This window comes from Triturus cristatus, chromosome 8 (assembly GCF_964204655.1).
Source record: "Triturus cristatus chromosome 8, aTriCri1.1, whole genome shotgun sequence".
Classification (NCBI taxonomy): Eukaryota; Metazoa; Chordata; class Amphibia; order Caudata; family Salamandridae; genus Triturus; species Triturus cristatus.
In genome coordinates, this window is record NC_140591.1 from 1,024,123,475 (window position 1) to 1,024,142,766 (window position 19,292).

The window sequence follows — 19,292 nt, forward strand, 5'->3', positions numbered from 1 at the left end:
GCAACAAAAAAAATGGATCATATAACGTGTAACTCTGATGAGAAGTTAACCCCTTGTTACTGCTGTTGGGCCCTCAACTGCTGATCGAGCACTGGATAGGCCACTGCAAGGATGTGGCCCTTTAGGGGTGTCAGGGTGCGGTGCACGCCACTCACACATTGGGAGGACTTCCCGAGCTTGACTTCAGTGATCTTAGGGCTCCAGGGTCTTAGGTCCTCTCGCCTCTTGCGGCAATGGACGCTATACCTGTACATATACATGAAAGGAAAGAATAATCAATGGTATTGTGACTTTTGTTTATCTATAATGCTGTCACAAAAAATGGCTATAGCTATCAGTTTCATAACTTATAAGTTACCACACTAAATGTATATTGTCACATGTTGACCTAAACCAATAACCTCATGCACACTTTAATAGTGACCTATTGCCCATCCCCATCCCTTGTCATGGTCTAAACACACAAATCCAGGCCTGTGACATTATCAGGCTCAGGGGCCCCTACATAATCTGTGATGTGACCTACTTCTGATCAGTGCAAAAGATTGTGAACTACTGAAGGCTAAACATTTATGTACAGTGACTAGTGGCCACTTTGAATAAGGGGCCTGTAGTTTGGCCATGACATTCTTTGAAATACAGTGTTAGCTCAATAAGTGAGGGAGCTCTCCCTTTCAATCGTTTTCCATTTAAAAGCATTCAAACACATATTTTAAGCACACCTCATATTTTGACCTGCGTGTGGACGCCCGCACCGTAACGGAGGTTTCCCGCCGGGTGCACAGTCTGTCGGCACCTACCCCTTACACTCCTTCCTGCATATGCGGGCGTCCGCACCCACTAGCCTATGGAGCAACCAACTATCTTGGACTAGGTTGCGACAGGAGCGGCCATTCAATATAGTTATTGCCACCTTGTAGTTGCATACAAGGTTGGATCGCTCCGATTTATTAGGGTTCTAGACCCAACCACTTCCATTCTCTTTTTTATTCATGCTATTTGGTCCTGAAGAAGCGCCAGGGATCGTTCTGACCACCTCGACGGCACAAAACATGTTGCCCTCTAGTTACTAAGGCATATTACGCCCTATCAGTAACTCACGACCTACGGGTTTTTTAACCTGACAACGGAACCTATACATTAAATTTTACTCACTCTGGTATCCCTTAGCCAGTTTTACCATTCACTCACCCTCTCACTGTTCTCTTAGAACCCTCTTTCTCACACTCACACTAAACATAGGGCAGTACAAACAAAAGATCTCCGCTAAAGCGACCCTTCGGAAGTCCCGTAGGGCATTGCAGCACTGGCCCGACGAGGCGCAAACACCTGATGATGAAGCATGACATCCTTCGGGGTGAGTGAGGGCATCAAGAGACAAGACTTGCGCTTGCCACTAGTATGTGAGATTTAGACCTAGGATCTTACTCTCTTCTTCCTTTCCCCTCCTTCTCTTGTTTGTGGGTGATTATTTGCGCCCATACCTGGAACAGTTACCTTTTTTTTGGTTTGAGATTAGCATAGGGAGCACGGGTACTGGACCACAACGAGCTCCTAGTCCCCCCTCTTGTTTTTGGTACATAGATCTCTACATAAACACCAATATGAATATAGGGCTTTAAACACACAACACATATTGATGGTGTTGTATATTTGACTTTGGAGAGTGCATACAAATCCCTAACATCATTGTCCTATGTAAGTACCACATTATGTGACACTTGACATTAATCACTACACTTCACTCTGGAACTCAAAGGGACATTGTAGCCTGTGTAAATGGAAAAGAGACAGTTAGACAAATTCACATATGTATGCCAGACATGTACCTGTTCTTCGGGTGAGCCATAGAGCTGTCCATACAAAGAAAGGACTTCCTTTGCCAGCAACACCATCTCCTCTGGCCGGGGCCCTCTCACCTGTTGGACCTAGCATGGTTGCTCCGAGAGGTGAGAAACAGCAGCAAATGTGGCGGAGGCCTTGATTCCAGCAGTGTTAGGAGGCACGTGAGATTTATTTCCAGCCGGAGTGTACATGTACTCAATGTAAGCGATCTTCAGCGGAGACAGACACAGCCATTGGCCATTTCACCATTATGTTCACCAATGTTAGCCTGTGGCTATGTTCGTCGTGGAGTTTACCACCCACTTCACTGTCGACTTTTGTCACGCCATCTGATTCCAAATGTCCTATTGGCAATGTCAGGCCCCCGCCCTTTTAGGAGCTTAAACTAGTGTGTAAGTAGCTGTTAAGTGTGTCACCACCACTCCAAATTGTGTTCAAATAATTACACTTCGATGGACATTTCTTTTTTTAATAGAAACCTTTATGTGTTGTGCATTACTGTGCTGAAACGCTATATTAGCGTGGTACTGTGTACACCTCCGTTGATGATATTTTTGGGAGTAAAACTTAAAAAAATGTGTAAATAATACTTTTGAAATGTATTATTTACACATTTATGTTTCAGATTCATATCAATACCATAAATGTCATTTGTGATGGATAAAGGACGAGTAGTAAATGTTGGTTCAAAATATGTATTAACCCATGCACATTTTGTCAAAATACATGATTTTTCTGTTACTCATCAAATATGTTGGTGTGAATGATTGAAAAAATGTAAACAAGTTTTTCCAATGCAGATATATGAACCCTGGGAGAGTGAGGAGATGACAGCCCCCAGTGTACCGCCCCTTTCAAGACCTAGCCACCATGGAGGAAAGGAATATAATCAGGAAGTTCAGGTTAAATAGGCACACTATATTCTCGGTTTATGTCATCAGGCAGAGCCAGATCTTCAGCGTAACAGCAGAAATCAAACATCTATTACAGCAATTGTCCTAATCATGTCTGTACTTCATTTTTTGGCCACAGCATCTTACCAATATACTGTGACAGTATTTGGTGGTATGTCATACGGAACACACCAGACAGAGGAGGAGGTAAGCAGCCATATGCCCACCTAGAAATAGAATTAGCCAAATCCAAAAGGAGGTTAAGTCCACCCTGGAGGTACTATCCTTCCAGGGTGTGGAGAGGTTGCTGATGATAAAGCAGGATGACCTTCCCCCTTCCCCTTTCCCTCCCCTCCAGCACCCGCACATGCCTTCTGTGACAGTCATAAGTGTGACTACTTGGTTGTCTGTGTTCAGGCAAAAACACTAATCATGTGTCACAACAAACATTCAGTGGTGTACTACAAGACGTTCTATCTCCAGTGATGAGACACATCAACAGCTTCATCCATTTTCCATGACAGCAGGATTTAGCGAATGTGAAGGGTGACTTCTAGGGTTTGGGTTGCCTACCACATGTGGTTGGAACAATTGATGGCATACATATTGTCTTAGTGCTACCACTCACCAGAGAACAGGTCTACCGGAATCGAAAGAACTTTCAATCAACGTGCAAGTTGTCTGCTTATCGGATTTGGGCATCACAAAAGTCTGTTCCGATTTCCTCTGCTCTGCCCATGATTCCTTTGTACTACGGAGCATCCCCATACCCCTGCAAATATCTCAACTTGGACTTGATAGGGCCTGGCTTGTTGGTCAGGACAATCTTTCATTATAATGCTTGGGCTATTGCTAGTTGAACAATCTGGATTTGTGTTACATTATTTTGGGCCTTTTTTGTCTTCCATATAGGAGACTCAGCTTATCCTATCAACCTCGGTTGTTGGTACTGCTAAGTCATCTAACAATGCCAGGAAAAGTCTGCTTCGAAGAGGCCCATTGAAGATCACAGCGACCACTGGAGCAGGCGTTTGGGCTCCTAAAGGCCATGTTTTGTTGTCTGGTTAAAACTGGTAGAGCCCTCCTCTACTCACCCGCTAAGGTGTGCCAAATCACAAAGGCCTGCTTCACAGCATTGCCCTGTGACGGAAGATCCCTTACATCACAGAGGAAGGAGCCCTTGAAGAGGCTCCCCGTGAGGATCCTGAAATTCCAAATGAAGATGATAGTTGTGAAGAGAAAGGAGTTGACTTACGTCTAGATGTCATTGTCAACTTTTTCTCAGTGTATGTATATCTTTGCATGTCATGTCTTTCACCATTATACCAACTATTGATGTGGTGATGAGAGAAGTATCTAGTGGTAGTTTGTTGAGAAGGGCAAGTGCAGGGAAAATCATGCCAAATGTGTTTGTGGATCAAAGTGTGGACCTATTGACTACTGTGTTTAGTTACATTGGTTATTCCTGATTGTTTTGTGAAACTGTGTCCTCCAAAAGTTGACTTTGTAATGTAATGTGGCTATCATGTTCTGTGTGATTGGTAATGTATATATTTTTAATCCGTTTTAGGTTCCTTCACCATGTCATCTTTATTCGGACCTTTCAGAGTTGTTACATTTGCAAGTATATAGTGCAGTTTCAAAGTACAACGGGAACCTGGGTTGATCCTGGTAAAAACTAGACACAGACTTTGGATGTGAAAATCTTGTACCAAGGCAACTCACACTGTGATTGAATTGGAGATTTGATGATTACACTGGACTTATTCTCTGTCGTGTATTGGCACTAAACCAATATGAGTGCCATCATTTGATCAAAACACATGTGGTAGTAGAGCCAAAGCATGATAATCTCCCTTCACATTGGTAAAATCCTCATTGTGTGTAAAGTGTATGTGGATGTTGATGTGTCGCATCATTATGTGACATATGTCTTGTGGTACACCAATAAAAAACTTGGTTGTGACAGTCCACCAGATATTGGAACATTGGTTTGTAATGATCCTATATCTAAACAATGTAGTGCTGCCATGGTTTGTCTCTTGGTATTATTGTTGCGCGATGCATAATGTGAGCCAGGAGGCCTGGCTACAGCTGATGACATGAATCAATTATAATTTGCCTATGCAATCTTATTGTTTTGGACATATTCCCTTCCATGTTGGCAAGGTCTTGAACTGGAAATGTGCAAACTGGTACTGAGTATTAGTGTAACACATGGCTTGTAGCCCAAATGTTGATAGACAAGTATTGGTCACATGGGACAAAAATAGTAGTTCATGATTGAATGGTATGACATATTTTAGGAGTCGTGTTTGGGAACCTAAAAAAAACATTACCTACTTGCAAATCATCTATGTTGACACAATCCTTTGATGTTTTGTCATTGTCAAGTTATGGTGAAATAAAACAAATGCATTGATAGAGTTGAAAAATACAATAACAGTTTATGACTTTTTGACTTGTAAATGTATTGTGCTAAACACAATGAAATTAAAGAGGGTGAACATAACAAAAGCAAAGCAAAAAGAGAGGGAGTCAGTCATGGTGAATGAACCCATATTTGGAGAGCCAAAATAGTTTGAAGTCCAATGTTCAAAATACTACTGGCATTAGAAAGTCAAATGTGTCCAGAAATAGCCACAGATTGAATGGTAGGTACACGTTGGAGGAAATTAGCGTTAAGGTTTTTTACAGTCGGTGGAAGAGGTCTTGTCATCCTCACTTCCTGGTGATCTGTGTGGACATTCCCTGCCGCAGGGGCAGGGGGATCCATAGATGCAGAGCTAGGGGAGCTGCAGGTGGTTCTTCTGGTGGCAGGGGCTCCATTACTGTGTCTGTGGCTGGTGTAGATGACTCAGAGTTTGTAGGGCCACAGGAAGGGGTAGATGGTGCTGGGTAAGCCCTGCACATGTGGGTGTAAATGTCCTGCAACACCCCAATCAGGGAGCCCATATTTAAGTTATGGGCCTCAATCTGGTGGTTGTGCTCCCATCTACAGCTGCTTCATCTCCCAGAGCTTGGTGAGTACCTGGCCCATCATGTCTTTGGACTGAGGATAGATTCCCAATACTTGGTCGAATGTGGTCTGGATGTCAGTGGCCCAAGGGGACTCAGTATGCTGGCCCACAAACACTCTCCAATGACCCCTAACCACCCTACCCTGTGCCCTTGCCCCAGTGAGTCCCATTGGACTGGTTCCTGTGTGAGCTGATGGTGGTGTGGTCTCAACATCACCAGGAACTGGGGGCACACGATTGGTGTTCCAGCGGGAGGAAAACAGGAAGTGGAGTCTTCGGGTTGCTCAGGTGTCACAGCTGGGGTGGGAGGTGTCGGTGTTGGAGCAAGGAGTTTCACTGGAGCCGTCTGCCCAGACTGACCAGATGTACCAGGATCCTAAAGCTCCTCAATATCACCAGGAGTGTTGTCCTCACCAAAGGCTTGATCCTGGGCTGGAATGGAGGTTTCTTCAGTGGCTGGAACCTGCCCATGTGCTTAACCAGTTTGACCTTTATAGAAATGGAGTTCATTCAAATTAGTAAAAGTGTGTATTGTACATTCAAATCTTTATAGACAAACAATGTAGATACCTAGATGACAAAATAGATAGAGATTATAGTGATGATAGCTTCCAGCATTTATTACACATAATACCCTAATGTTTATCAATTTCAAACAGTGCAACTTCAAATAAGCAGGTAATAAGATATCCTGAAATGTTCATGAAGTGATTAATGAATATACCTAACATGTCCCAAACATTCAGTCGAACACAGTGGAGAGGTGAAATGTGTAATTGACAATGCCAAGGCCTAGCTGACTGCATAACAGACATTTCCACTACTTGGTTGGATGTTTGGCGTGAGTCATCATGTGAACAGTGCAGTGTCAATTTTTGCAAGTGCCACTTATATTCAGCATAGTAATTTGCATACCTGACAATTTATGTGTCAACACAGTTTGATTAGTGAAACTCATGACATCAATAAAATTGGTTAAGAACAGGACACCATTCAGAAAACAACACAAATCATTTTCAGAAGACATCATTGAGTAGGGATTGATCACTACATGACACGTTACCATATGTTGAAGTCTATTGGAAAGAGAGAATGAGCAACATGACATAGCAATATTCTTTTGAGAAACAGAAACAGGGCATCATGGCAGTTGTAGTCATTTCAAAGACAACTTCCCAGCACTTGCACAATAGTTACTAGAACATACCTGTGGGAAACATGCAGTGTAATGGGCCAGACACTTACATTTAAACAAACATTAGGGTAATGGGTTATTTAGTGTTCTAACACTTACAGGCACCATGCCACAATGTGACATGTAATGGCGATTGACATCTGTAATCTTAGATGCAACACAATACATTCACATAAACAATCTAATTTATCTAATACTGATATTTGAAGTTTATATGATAGGAAAATATGTGCAGGACACATTGGCAAGTGCTGAGTTGAGAGTAAACAAGACATTGAGGTTTATTGGGACTTTGCAAAATGTAACTTACCAAACTCCACCCCACCAAGTATTTGTGTCAAGCCTTCAGTATGTAGTATTTGCAAGACCTTCTCTTCCCAGGGATCAAATGGTATTGGGTGCTTGGGAGAAGCATCACCGTCCTCAGGACCTATATGTGACACTTGGAGGCCATGGAACGCACCCTACCCTGAGGTCATCCAACTCTTCCTAATTTCCTCCTGTGTACACAGGTTGTTTGCTGCAGCATTCACTCTGTCAACTGTTCTGGACCAAATTTGCCTTTTCTAGGATAGGGGTCTATTTTGGACTTCGGTTCCAAACAATTGTGACTCTATCCTTAGGATTTCATCTGACAATTCTCTCTCAGTAGTGTAGAATTTTGGGGCCTGGCATTGGCAAAAATAGGATTAAAGTAAATTATCGACCACAAGGTACCAAATTAATGAGGATAAAGGGACAGGAGACAGGGAGAATTAAAAACAAATCCCTCACTTTATTGGCAAGGCCTCTGGTAGCAAAAGTTGTGGTGGAGCTGGAATAACAAAGGATCATGTTCTGAAATGGAGTGTGTTTTAGTGTGGTATGCAGGTGTTTCAGTTTAGCCAATGGACATCAGGTGTGTTCTATCAGCAACCATCCAATGGCCACAGTAATGTGCATTGTTGAGCGCATACCGCGACGTACTCCCTCTGTCTGGGAACCACCTCTGGTAGACCGCAAGAACAACTGTGAAATCTAAATCTGCTCAGCGGGAACCAGCGACCCTGACAGCAATGATGTGGTATTCACCAGCATTGGGGTCCACCACGCCGGCAGCGGTGTGCAGAGACCACAGATGGTAATACTCTGCCAACGCGGAAGGCAAGGCAGCCTGCATGCATCTAAATATGGCGAGCGAAAGACCTTTGACTCTGCAGAGCACTAGGGACTGCCGCTGTGGCAGGACAGCAATGAGACAATCTAGGTCGAAATCAGGCCCTTAGTTTGAAAAGTCAAACAATTATTTAAAAACAATTAAAACATTACCATTGTTTATGTAAATGAAGTTGGAAAATGTTAATTTTAAAGCATTTTTCTAAAGAAAATATTTATAAAACTAATGAATATATTTAAGTAATTTGCAAATTAAAACAAAGTTAATTTTGTGAGATAGTGTGTTGCATCTTTTTAGGCAGTTCTTGGTCAATATTAACTTTACATTTTTATTTCACATTCAATTAATTTGATTTATATTTTTAATGAAAACATTTATTAAATGTCCCCATATTTTCCTATAGGGACTTCTTAAGCCTGGTAGGGAAGATCTCCACAAACAGTTGGAAAGTTAGCAATAGTAATTTAACACTCATAAATTCAGTTGTAGGAGTCACCATCTCCTAAAGTAAGGCAGTGGAGGCATTTAGGTCTTAATTAGGATGTCTGTTGGTAAACGTCTCACTGCTTGTCGGAGGATTACCAACTGACATCCTTGGTTTGAAGTCCAACTGCCGTATTACAATGGTCAGAATCCAAACCGGCCGGTCACTCTGGCTGGATTCCGAGGTGCTCAAGCAGCCCGTCGGCCAGTTGGAACTGCCACATAATCCCTTACGGACGGCGTTTCAGCTGTTGGGATTATGATGTTGGCTTCCGACAGGCTTTCCATGTTGGAACATGGAAAGCGTGTCAGAAAGCGATTTTGGGGGCCCCTAGCAGGACCCCTTTTCTCCGCAACCGATGGTTGTGGGCCCCTGGAAATCCCTGCCCCGTGTGGCAGCCACCTCACTCTCACTCTGCCAAGAAGTACCGACAGACAGAGCGGTGCTCCCTTCCTGAGCGGTTGCCAGGTAAAGGTGAGGTCTCACACCCAGCAATTGCAGGTATGGTGAAATCCATTCACTGAAAGACCAGAGAATGTTTTTTTTCAATATCCTTTCATGTTACAATTAATTAGTTGTTTTTTCACGTTTTTTGAGAGCAGCAGCATTATTTGTTTAGGTCCTGATGAAAGCCTGATCCGACTATGGATCATCACGGCTGAAACATGTCGACCATTTGTCATCACACCATAGCGGTTTAAATCTATACCGTTGGTGCACTGCTATTTTATTCCTGACATTAGGCATACCCTGATTAAAATTGTTGTTTGTTGCCTATTAGCCAGTTTTAACATTTATTCACCCACACACCTTATTTTCACATTGTAGCTTATTCGTTGCGCTGCGTTCTCACTCACACGTCAGACTCCTCATAGGTGGGTTTAGGATACCCAATATACTCCACTAAAACATCCCTGAGCTCCTCCCTCACAGTGAGGGGGTTGTAGCCCTCAAAGGAACTAGGTGTTTCCTTTGGGAGGAGAGTCCCTATGATGAAGCATGTCACCTATGGTGAGTGAGGGATTACGTCCTTTAAAGGAATCTGCCCTTAGATGACCCCATGAGCACACCTCAATTGTTGTTTTAGATACATCCTTAACTAAGGAGTACTTTTGTTTCACATATACTAGTGACATGTGACTAGACCCTAGGATTTTTTGGTATGTAGCACAGTAAAATACTACAAGCATAATATATAGCAACTACTATTGTAAAGCTAAATAGAAAAAATCTCAAAATTACTTGACTAACCTAATTTTTGAATTTATTTTTCCCACCCAATATTCTATATTTAATAAAATGATTATGGCGTACTAAAAGTTTAGCAACGGAAGACCATAGAAACAGAAATCCATTTCCACAAATTCAAACCAAAGGAAAAAAATCTCCCCCAAATTAATAAATATAATTAATCAAAAAATCCTTTGAAAAGATCCATATGAATCCCTATAAAACCTGAAGCATATATTTAAAAATAAACATTCCTGAAACTCCCACCCCCAAAAAAATAAAGAAAATGTATGTTAAACTCTGAATATTAAAAAATCCATACTATTTACTTTGCAAAACAGATACAAACAACCTTGATCAATAAACCTTCTTTTAAGTGGTCAATGTTACCTTCTAAAAACAAAACGTACATTTGCACTCACAAAATAAACAGTTTCCATAGTCAAAAACACAATATTCATACATATCATACATAACATAAATACAAAAGTGTAAGTAGAAAACAATAATTCAAACACTCCTTACACAATACACTTGTGCCTCAGGCCCTAACACCCTTACTAAACTAACAATAGTAAATGACTTAACTCAAACCACTTTACATAAATGAAAACACACATACACTAACCTTATTTTTGACCCACCCTACATACTACTGATATTTAAAAAAAAAACATAAAACAAATGTCCTTAAGGGAAATGCAGAGCTGCTTGTCCAGAACTGCTGTCCACATTGACTACAGCTTCATGCTGAAGATGAAAAAAATAGAAAGTACAGTAACGGTTAAAAAGTGTTGGTGAAATTTAAATTGAAAAAAAGACTTCCTTCACATAGAAGTTAAAGAAAAGTTATTGGAAATGTTTATTATAATAGGAATGTGTTATAGTTGATAAATATTGTTTATTAAAATATGAAGAAGTTTCTAAATTGTAAAAAGAAATGATCTAAATGTTACCAAATGCTACTCAAACAATGACTTAATCATGTAATAGTATTTATTTATATAAAAGTAATTGTCTTTATGTCAAAAAACATAACTGTAAACTACAAGCTCAAAAAAGAATTATCTTGTTCTTATGGATTTTTTATTCCTTTCAGTTTTTAAAAGAAATATATTAAAATGTTGTTATAAATTGTTTTACCTATGTTTATGTATTTATTCAACATTGCTTAATATTTCTGTAGAATTGTAAATATGTAATTATGTTTAACAAAAATTATACATAAATTGTGTCAAATTTACCATATGTGTATAAGTATGTTCAAAATATTCTTCTGTTAATAAATGTACGTTCAAATGTTATCATTGTTTGTACTGTTTTAGAGTTTCATGCTCATATATTATTAATTGCAACTATTGTATTTTAAATCTTTTAAATATAGTAATATGTCAAAAAACATACCTTGCACAAAAGAAAACAAATTTATAAACCCCTATTTTTATATTATTACATCAAAACACATCATTTATTTATTTTTATGTACATAGCTTATCTATGAACATACTTATGGTCTGATTATGAGTTTGGCATGTGGGAGCAGGGGGGTACGCCAATGCCCCGCTCCCACAATGCCAAACTCCACCGCCACCGCCCGCAAAGTTACAAGTTGTTATGCGGGAGGGCGGTCCTGTGGTGGCTGATGCACATCACTGCCTTTCAAAGAATCATAAAAGAGCCTCAGAAAGGCAGTGCTTTGGGACCACCAAAGCGCATTTCAGCATGGCATGGACTGTAAAGTCCATGCTCTGCAGGAACATGTGCACCCCTGCATGCCCCCAAGTACTGAGGCACCAGGGGCCTTGAAGGGCCCACTTAGTTTCCTCACCACTATCCTTGAGCCCGCCATGAAAAGGAGGGCAGTGAGAAAACTCATAATATGCTTGGCGGTGCAGCAGCTCCACCGCCAGCATATTGTGGCCTCAGACATCTGCAAGACTGCCAGGGATTGCAGATCCCTGGCGGTAGCAGCGGTGTTGTGGCGGTCCAATCGCCAAAGTCATAATACAGTGGTTGGAACGCCATTGAGGCGAATGTCACACCGTCACTATGGGTTTGGCGGTCATTCAGTTCACCAAACTCATAATCACACCCTTTGTATTATAAATGTAATGGCAATGAAACATCAAAAATTTCAACTACTACCATTAACCAAAGTAATAGTGTAACAAAAGCCCACATCCATTACTTAAACTATTTAATGTCGTTTTTGTCACATAAATATTGTGACTTCTATCCTAACTCCAAGCCCACTAGCAATGGGGAAAGTGTTTAATTTTGGGGAGTGTAGATTAAATATTCTAATTCTAACTCATCTACCACTGGGGAATGTGTTTCATTCTGGGAATGCACATTTTCTATCCTAACTCGAAGACAACTACCATTTAGGAAAGTGTTTAATTTTGGGAAGTACAAGGTACTAATCTCACTCCATCCAAACTATGATTGAATAAACTGTTTAATTTTCATGAGAACGTGTATACATGTGATATCATTATTCAAAGAAATGAAGAAATAATTCTCTGATCCCAACCACAATGTACCCATATAAATCATATTATGGCAGGGCTTCAACAAAATCAGCCCCACCGATTAAGAGAACACTCACAAATATTTCTACATGCTTAACAGTGTTGAGACTTTTAAAACCACTATTCCTCACTATCAAGAGTTAATCATGAATCATGGGCATTTTTTTGTCATGTGCGCTGATAGAAATATCCTCACCTGCCAAACAGAAGAATGACTACATCTAATAGCCTTGTCTTTTAAAAATAAGGTGTGCAACCATCAAAGACTCCAAGAGGAGGGAAGAGGCTACATCAAACAACATCAAGGGAATTGGCTGTTTAAAGGACAAATGTTTAAAGTGACAAAAATAATAAGTCAATCTAGCTGGTGGCTTTGTGGCATCACTGAATCCTATTCCACATGTGAGAAGGAATGGATCCATCTCGATGATGTGTGTGAATTAATGGAAAACAAAACTGAGAAACAACATTGGAGGAAAACAGATTATCTAAAACCAATTTCAGGGAAAGACAATTTTATGGAAATACAGAAAAATCAAACATTAAAGAAAACGTTTTAAAGTAAGGATAATTTAAGGAAAAATCCAAAATTACATTAAACTTGGGTGGAGTTTAGGGCTACTGTGAGGTTGTCTGGTTCATGGATGGGTATTGTTTAGGATAATGGCAAGTTTTATGGGTCAGGAATAATTGTCATTTGGGCATAGAAAGGGGTTTAAGGGTTCACAGTTGGGTGAAATGTAGAGGTTGTGAGAGGTTTTTAGGGTTCACGGATGAGTGGTGTTTAGGTGTGTGAGGTATTTTTAGGTTTCAGGGGAGGGTGGAGTGTAAGGCTCTTGAGGGGTTTTAGGGTTCATGGATGGGTGGAGTTTAGGGCTGGTGAGTGTTGTTACGGTTCAATTATGGATAGAGGCTAGGATGGTGAAGAGTTTTTAGGGTTCAGGGTAGGGTGGAGTTTAGGGTGGTGAAGGGTTTTAAGGATTCTGGGATGGGTGGAGTTTAGATTTAGAAAGGGGTTTGTAGGGTTCAGGGATGAGTAGTTTAGGGTGATGAGTTATAATGGGTCATGAATGGCTGAGGATTAAGCGTGGCGAGGGTTTTTAGAGTTGAAGGATGGTGGAGTTTGTGTGTGCTGAAAAAGGGATATCGAATGGGTGGGGTTTAGTCAGAGAAAGGAGTTTTTATTGTTCAGCAATAGATGGAGCTAGGGAAAGTGAGTGATTTTTATGGTTTAGGGGTTTGGATGTTGGGGGTAGAAGGGGCTTTTAGGCTTCAAGTATGAGTATAGTTTAGGTGTGGTGTGAGATTTTAGGGGGGGTAGAGATTGACTGTGTTTAGGGATTGTGAGGGATCAACATGAATGGAGTTTATGGCTGTGATGAGTCAGAAAATTAAAAGCAAGCAAATTGTTTGACACTGTAAAAGATATAATTATGAAGTAATGTTCCCTGAATTAAAGCACTGAACTAAATATCTCTGACAAAACTATGTTGGTAGGACCCGTAACCATTGCATTTACACTTAAAAAAAAAACAAAAGCCAATTTTGATAAAAAAAACATTTTATTAATTGGTTTCTATGAAAAGGTAAGTGCCATTCTTTTTGAAAATTTCCATTAAACAGTTTAAATGCAATGGTTTCTCAATAATAGTGCTCCATGAAATTGTTTTTCTATTCAACCCCATCTCTAAGCAGCGAGAATCATAGAGAAGGTCAAAATCCCTACTTTCTGGATTTTCCTGATGATATCTGGCACAAAGTTTAAACAACCAGGAGAATTCAGAGTTTGTGTGAATATTAGCATGATAACAAGAGAATGCCATATCACTCTGATGATGTACCACCCATTGCCAATGTAAAAGAAGCTAGATCTTTTTCTAAGATTGATCTCAAATCAGGCTGTGAGTGCACAAATCATCGAGACATATTACCACATTACCTACTCACGGTGACCTCAAGCAGTCAAAGTGCATAAGCTTAGGAATATCAAGGACTTTTAAACTCTTTCAGAACCGCACACAAGGACCCTGTCAGGATTACAAGGTTTAGTCAATGTAAGTGATGATAAACTAGGGCACACAACCTCCACCGAGCATAATCACAATTGCCTCAGTGCACTGCTATACCGGGTAAAGGTTCACCTCTGATGATGCTGCACCATACCCCAAAAATGTGAATGACATCATATCAAAACAGCCTCCTTGCCTCAGAACAGCTTTTTGAGGGTCACAGTTTCCTTGGAATGGTTCCATACTGCAAATGTTTCATAGAGAATTTGACAGTTCTCACAAAGCCAATGAGGGCTTGTAATGTAAGTTGGTTGACCCACCTGGATCTGGTCTGAAGAACAGAGACCACTAGGAAATTCTAGATCCTGCTAAGCCGGCAGTGTTGTAGATTTTAGCTGCATTTTTATTTCTACAAAAACCAAGTGGCCAGTGGGCACTGATAGCATACGCCAGCCAGGTTTTTAACAAATATGAGCAGCACTACTCTCATATTGAGAAAAGGCCATACCAGTCCTCTAAGCCTGGTACCACATCTATCTATATGAAATAGATTGAAAGTATGTACTAACCTTATAAGGCTCAGACCTCTGTTTCAGGGTCAGTCACCAACTGCTCACTCCCCATAAAAAATGGATACTCCAATTGTAGGACTACTCATTAGAAGAAATGTACTAACATGGCCAAGTGAACCCAGAGGATTTCATGTTGAGTCTAATGTGGTATTGTGCCAATTTGTACGTTTGATGATGCATGTTGTCTTTTATGATTTTTGATAATCGAAATAAAGACATAATTAAACTGAAACTGAAACATTCGTGAAAAGCAACTAAAGAAGAGCTAGCTCAAGTCATGAGTTCGGGCTGGACTGTTCACATTGGGCGCAGGGTCAATATTGATTTGCATATGGCTGGGTCCAAACTGGAATGGCATGGTGAGCAAAAAAACGATGGATTTAGGCCCAGATCTCTGTACTGGGGTGAATGTATGATATTGTTCTGCATTCTGTCCATCAATTGTTCTTTTTGCATATGTCATCCAGAGTGGGACAGTATGCCCAGACGTGGGTCCCGTGCTCGCCATGCTACTGGAGTCAAGCTAGCCTGGCTGATAAGGGCTGAAAGCCTGAAACCGGTCCTAGGATGCTTGTTTCCAGCCAATGGGGGGACCTGGCCTGGCAGTTCGGGCTGAACTGTTCCCATTGGGCGAAGGGTCAAGACTGATTTGCATATGGCTTGGTCCAAACTGTAATGGCATGGTGAGCAAAAAAACGATGAATGTAGGCCCAGATCTCTGTACTGGGGTGAATGTATGATATTGTTCTGCATTCTGTCGATCAATTGTTCCTTTTGTATTTGACAATAGCAAGTACCCAGAAGTAAACACTGGTAAATCAGATGCTCGTAAAGACATGATCCAGAAGGCTGAGAAGATGTTTGCAATGCATTGTCTGTCACAGGAATAGAAACACTTACAATGATCTTCTTTAACAGAAGCATCCTATCTCTTGTCACTGAACATCACACACTGAAAGGTCACACTTCATTATCTTCAAGCGAAAGGCAAACCAATTGCAAACACAATCACATGAAATGTATCCCATTTCAAGAAGTTCAGAGGACAAGAGCAAATCAGGGAAAACATTAACTAAACTCCTGGTAATGATGACAAGGACCCTGTAGGTGAACAAATTGGAACCAATACTGATTCATCAGTACTGTATCACCCCTCAACCATGTGGCCCTTGAAAATGGCAGTATGGAAGAAAGCAGAAAGTGTCATTACAATTTAAGGCCAAACTCAAAAGTCTTTACAGTGTGATCAAAGTTTATGGTTGTCCCGTCCAAGTATAATAGTCTGTTTGTCCTTCCATTTAATCAAATGTAATGTTATTTTGATGTCTGCATTGTGGTTTTGGTTTTCTCTGTGGGCCTGTTGCCAAAACTTCATGGGGCCAACCTCCCAGCCTCCTAAGGTACTGGTTGAAATGTGGCTTGGCTGGTAGGGCTGAATACTTCCCTGGTGTGTGGGGGATAACCCAAAGGCTCCATTAGACTGGCTGCCAGTAGTGGGCAAGGGGGGCAGTGACCATCTGATTACCGTTTCTCCACTCAGGACAGTTTTGTCCATGCCCGCACCAAAGTTCTGCTATATGTGTGATTGGTGACTGTTCAGGGTGGACTAGTTTATACATGTGGTCAAGTGGGGAGGGGGATTGTGCTACCACCAGGGATGATTCGTTTTGGTGTATTTAATACAGGGATCCCTGGGGGTCCCGTCTTGTTTTGTGTTAGGGGCTGTAATCACAAGGGGCAGTGCTGTCTTAACAGCTCACTCATTGGGAAGAGGAGAGCTCCTGTGGTTAAGGCACCATTGCTGCCATCTGCATTGTGTGTCACTACCATTGAAGGTTTTCTTACTTTGGCCATAAGAGAGGTGTTGAAAAAAAATGAGTTAGAGGAAAAGAGATTATCGCTAACCAGGGGCAGCCCACCTCACACCACACATGGGCATCCTTCACCCTCAGAAGTTCCCTCAAGGGTAGAAGGGATGGGTACCAAAAGTGGCCTGGGGCTGGAGAGGGAGTTGGGGAGGGTTGGTCCCTGGAAGCCAGAGGGTTGTCATCTGGGGGGATTTAGGGGGTCCAGCCTCTGACTCAAGTTCCCCATGTCCCTTCAGTCCGAGGTGTAAATGAAGGAAACAGGGGAGTGCTTGTGGAGTCACGGAGCCCTGGGTCCCTTAGAACCTCCCTGACTCACCTTAATTTACCTCGACCTGGAGAGATGGACCCACTTAGTAAGGATCTAATCTTTGAGCTTAAAGCATTCTTAAACACTACATTTGAACCGATTATGTCTAGGTTAAACACCATTGAGACTAAATTAGATGAAATTGTGGCTCAACTTAATGAAGGGAGGGACAAGCAGACAAAGCAGCTTTATCCCCTGGAGCCAGTTATTGTAATTGCTCATGCTGCAGTGGGCTGTACCTCTGTTACTCATGGTGAATCTGGCAACACAGCTGGTTCCACCAGGCCCAGGAGTGATCGAAAAAGACATCCCCAGTCCCTCCCTGACCCAACTCGCCTCTACAATTGAGTGCCACCACAGAGCCATAGCTTCACATTGTATATTGAGCACTGGGCATATACTTAACCTGCCCTCTGAGGCTACCCCTTATGTTGTGGTCTTGGGGAACGTCCTACCTCAATCAAACCCTGCACCTGAGTCCTTCCAGGGGTTACAAAATAAGGTGGTGCATTGGCTCCACCTGCACACCCACGATGGGGTTGGGGTAGGGATTGTGACTCTATTATCATGATTCACAGAGTTAGTTGGGTGGGTACGGATCATAAATGTTGGGCAAAGGATTGAGTGGTGGTAAACTTCAATAAACCCTCAATTTTGGCCCATGTTTTGGCTACTTTATCATCTTCTAGGCCTCTTGACCTGCATGGCATTGCAGCCCTACCTTTGTTTGTCTTTTTACAAACCAGAGGAGGTTTGTCGTGTGTACGGGCATCAAGGCTGGCATACACAAGGCCAATATGGTAGTACCCACCAGCATATTAGGCAGCCTCAACAGCTGAACCTTGCCAACCATTTGCCCCCTTGAGTAGCCTTGAGACGTGATTGACTGGGGAGTCCTTGACCCATTTTTACTTACCACCCTGGTGTGTTAATCTATGTGAAGTTGTCCCCAGGATGTCAAGCCCCCTCCAACCCCCAAGTCCACCATATCACCTCTGGTTACCCCGGTTGTAAACCTAAAGGGCTCAAAGGGTTTGTCCTCGAACACTGTGGGGCTTTCAAGCCAGTTCACATACCCACATTGGGTGGAATTTGTTAAATCATTTCAGATTATTTGCCTGCAGGAAATGTGCTAACGTTGCAAGACATATTTCACACCAGCAGTCCCCTCAGTGGCAAGGAGGGCAAGCGGGGGTTTGATCATCTTTGTGTCAATGGAGTTGAGCGAGCATGTTGTCGACCTATTGTGGAACATGATGATGTTGCCGGGGGTAATGCTATTTGTACCGGGCTCATCCCCTACTATGCTGGTGATATTTTACAATGCCAGATGTGGGTCTGATGGGGTATCTAGCATTCAAAGTTCAAGCCTTTCCTTAAACTCTTGGTGCCCAATTCCAATGCGGCTAGGAATGACTCTAACCATCGGTCGGAGCCATCCTAACCGCATTGGACCCGCCCGTGCGGATTTCTTTCCGATGAGCCATTTCAATGGGCTTGTTCGGAAAGGAATCCAACTCGAATTTCCAGATGGCTTCTGACGGGCTCGGAGAGCCCATATGCCATTGGGAAACCCTTCAGTACTCCCTGGCCGGCTCTTTCCGGCTGAGGGAGTATGATGGCAGTTTCCCACTGCCTTTCTGTGCCAGCCTTTCTGACACAGAAAGGCAGTGGGTAACTGTCTTTGGGAGGTCCCAGCAGTGCACCCATGAGTGCAAGGCCCCCCCTGTTGATCCCTGCACCTGGTGGCAGGCACCAGGGATGAACTGCACCTCTGCACTTAACGGTGCGAGCATGCATTCCATTTGGAATGCATGCTCCCATTCTTAAGTATAGGATTGCGACCAAAATGGGTTCAGTTGCATTCTACTTGCAGGTCTGGAACCGACGACAAGAGGTCGTTCTGTTTCAGTTCCTGACCCAGTCCGTCTGACATTGGAATCGGCCCCTTTGTTAGAACACGGGGTGGGTGTGGGACCTGATAATGTTGGTGGGAGATTTTAACTGCCATTTATGTGATTACCCTTTATCGAGTGATGCTACAAAGACCAGGTGTACGGTTGCAGAGGGACGCAGCTTTACTCACTCTAAGGAAGGTATGAAGCTTAGTGCAATTTTAGAATCCCACAACCTTGTGTTTGCTCTTGAGAAGTTGGTTAATTCTCCCTACTCTATTGTTGTT